The sequence below is a fragment of the Salvelinus fontinalis genome, unplaced genomic scaffold (genome assembly GCF_029448725.1).
Source record: "Salvelinus fontinalis isolate EN_2023a unplaced genomic scaffold, ASM2944872v1 scaffold_0128, whole genome shotgun sequence".
NCBI classification, from domain to species: domain Eukaryota; kingdom Metazoa; phylum Chordata; class Actinopteri; order Salmoniformes; family Salmonidae; genus Salvelinus; species Salvelinus fontinalis.
In genome coordinates this window covers 253,851-257,640 of record NW_026600337.1, presented here as the reverse complement: position 1 = coordinate 257,640, position 3,790 = coordinate 253,851, and positions in this window count along the sequence as shown.

Here is a 3,790-nt window from a genome sequence, read left to right as displayed (position 1 = left end):
CCACTCTCTCTATCACCAGACACGGCCCCACCCATGCACTGTCCAGCTTTGGGCACCGCCCCTTCTTGCGCGTGGGGTTGTGAAGCCACACACATTCTCCCGCTCCAAAGTGCCTCCCCCTAGCGCGCGAGTCGTAGTGGCGCTTTTGGCGCACCCCTGCGTTCTCGAGTTGCTCTCTTGCGAAGGTGTGAGCCGCTTCTAACCGGTTCTGCAGACGACACACATAGTTCGGGCCAGGCAAAACCCGGTCGTCATTATCAGGAGGGTGGCCAAACGTCAGTTCGGCTGGGGTGCGCAGCTCACGACCTAACATTAGTAGTGCTGGGGTGCACGCAGTCGATTCTTGAACAGCCGACCTACACGCCATAAGAATAAACGGTAAGTGGGTGTCCCAATCTCTCTGGTGTTTTGAGGTAACGATGGCCAGCTGCTGTGCTAATGTTCTGTTGAATCTTTCCACCAGCCCATCACTCTGGGGGTGAAGCGGAGTAGTGCGCGTCTTCTCCGCGCCTAACCGTCTACACAACTCTGAGAACACCCGTGACTCGAAGTTTCTCCCCTGGTCGCTGTGAATAGACTGTGGCACCCCAAACCGACTGATTATTCCCCCCACCAACGCATCAGCTACTGTCCCCGCTACTGTCCCCGCCTCCGGCCACTTGGTGAAGTAGTCCATAGCGGTTAGAATCCACCTGTTACCGCTGTCTGTGGTTGGAAACGGCCCTACTATGTCTACCCCCAGTCTCTCCATGGGCTCCCCTACTGGGAATTGTTGTAGGAGGGCGTGTGACTGACCTGGAGGTCCTTTTTTAGCAGCACACTCGTCGCACTGCATACAAAAGTCCTCAACATCCCTCCTGTGCCTGGCCCAATAGAAGCCTTTACGCATGCGCTTTAACGTTTTGGAGACCCCAAAATGCCCTGCGCCTACTCCCCCATGAAGCTGCTGTAACACGCTCCCCTGCAGCCTTTTGGGCACCACTACCTGCCACGTAATTTCTCCAGTCGCTGGCTTTTTCCACCCCCTCTGGAGCACTCCCTCAGCCACTCTAAGGACTGTGAATTTAGCCCACAGTCCTTTGGTGACTGGTGATAGAGGGGCTACTTCCCCCCACGGCGGTCGTCTTCTCTCTTCCACCCACCGCAGCACAGGACGCAGCTCTGCGTCCTCCTCCTGGCGACGCCTCCACTCCCCAACGTCCACAGCCTCCAGCTCCCGGCACTCTGTCACACTCAGCTGACTCACCGTGGCGGTGACTCCCTCCTCCCTGCACAGTTCTCTCTCTCGCTCCACCCGTTTGGGGCAGTACCCACAGCCATCCTCAGCACACGGGCGGCGGGACAAGGCGTCTGCATTGCTGTGGCGAAGGCCGGCTCTGTGCTCCACCTGGAAGTCGTAGGGTTGCAGCTCCTCCAGCCAGCGGGCAATCTGACCCTCTGGCTCCTTGAAGGAGAGAAGCCACTGCAGGGCGGAGTGATCCGTCCGGACCACAAACGGCAGGCCCCCCAGGTAGTACTTGAAATGGCGTACTGCTGCCACGACAGCCAAAAGCTCTCTCCTTGTCACGCAGTAGCGTTTTTCAGCCTTATCAAAAGTTCTGCTGTAATAAGCTACTACGTGTTCCCCATCAGGGCCACGCTGAGCCAGCACAGCCCCCAAGCCCTCATTGCTTGCGTCGGTGTCCAGGATGAACGGACGGTTCGGATCTGGTGAGGCCAGGACAGGGGCCTCCATCAGGGCACGTTTGAGGGCCTGAAACGCCCGCTGGTGCTCTTCGGTCCACTGAAAAACAGTGTCCTCCTTGAGAAGGTGGTTCAAAGGAGCCGCTACCCCCGCAAACCCCTTCACAAACCTACGATAGTAGGATGCCAGCCCCAGGAAGCTCTTAACCTCTTTTTTCCCCCCCTGGAACTGGCCACCCCCTCACAGCCTCTACTTTGTCTGGCATCGTGCTGATGCCCTCACCACCCAGCTGATGCCCCAGGAACGCCACCTCCCTTTGCATGAAATGGCACTTTCCCGGGTGTAATTTTAGCCCCGCCCCCGAGATCCTCTCCAACACTCCCCTAATTGCCCCCAGTGCCCCCTCAAACGATGTGCCGTGCACCAATATGTCGTCTAGGTAGACAACACACTCGTCTCTCGGAAACCCCGCCAGCACTCTGTCCATGAGCCTCTCAAAGGTGGCAGGAGCATTACAGAGCCCGAAGCACAGCACCTTGAACTGCCAATGGCCCCTATCCGTGGAGAAGGCCGTTTTTTCACGTGCCCCTGGCGAGAGGGGCACCTGCCAGTAGCCACTGCGCAGATCAAGGGAGGAGAACCACGAGGACCCTCTCACGTGGTCTAGCGACTCATCAATCCTCGGTAGGGGATAAGAGTCTTTAGTGGTGACAGAATTTAGGCCCCTGTAGTCAACACAAAACCTAAGTTTACCCCCTTTCTTAGGCACCATGACGACCGGCGCGGACCATGGGCTATCTGATGGCTCAATGAAATCAGCCCGCAACATGTCCACAATAGCTGTGTCTGCTGCTTCCCTCCTGGCAAGGGGAATACAACGGGGCCGAATTTTAATGGGTCGGGCGTCCCCAGTGTCTATTTCGTGCTGGACTAGGTGCGTTTGTCCTACCTCATCTTCCCCCCAAGCGAAGCTATCTTTAAAGTCCAACAGCAGCTGCTTTAACTGTCTCTGTTGTCCCTCATCCAGACCTTGACAGTTCTTCAGCCACACAGCCTCGACGGCGTCGATAGCTTCCTCCTTCCCCCCGTCGGGCTGATGGGGTGAAGGAGCCAGTGTGTTTTGGGCTACTGGGCTGCCTGTGCTTGCACCATGATGGGGAGTGAAGGCCGTCGCCGCCGGAGACAGCTGCTGGGATGGCACAACGACCAAGGGAGCAGCCGGGATGACCGGTGGAGTCTCTGCAAGCTTGGAGGAAGACGGAGGGACAGCCCTGCCCCCTGCTGGCCCTCCCGAAGGCGACATTCCCACTGTGGGCCCCCCCGACAGCCTCAAAGTGCCCGATGCTAAGTCCAACTGAGCCCCACAGTTTTTCAAAAAGTCCATTCCCAGTATACAGGGGTCCTGCACCGCTGCTACCCACACCGGACACCCCACAGTTCTCCCCCCCACGGTCACAGATAGCTGACACTTCCCTATCATGGGGGCTAGCTCCCCCGTGACAGTCCGTAGCTGGACAAGGGTCGGCTCCACCCGCACCCCAACAGGTAGTATGTCTGGTCTCACCAGGGTTACTGTAGAGCCCGTGTCGACCAGGGCCAAACATTCCACCCCCTCTACCTTGACGATGACATTGCAGAAGTCCCCAACGGTGGTACGTCCCACCACAACTACAGGACTAGGAAACCCGGCGGCAGCTACACCCTGGGGGAGCAGGTCCCCACCCTCTTGTCTGCGCTGCTGGGTACCTTCTTTGCTTACAGTGGGTTCGGGGGCGGGGGGGTGGGCCCGCGCAGCCTCCTGCGCCCGAACCCGCTGTCGTTTCCCTGGTGACGGGGGAATCTGTCACACTCTCGCTGAATGTGGCCAGGCTGGCCACAACCCCAGCAGACAATAGGAGCTGAGCTGACGTTGCCTGGAGCCCCTCTCCATGACAAGCGAAGCAGTCTTGACTAGCCCGCCCAACTCGTCAACCCACTCTGGTTTTGTGACCCCTGGCACCCCAGCCACCGCTGCTCTCACCTCTGGTTGACTGGCGACTTCCACTCTCACTCCCTCACCCCAGATCAGCTCCCTCTTCCTGGCTATCTCCACTGCAGCCCGCAGAG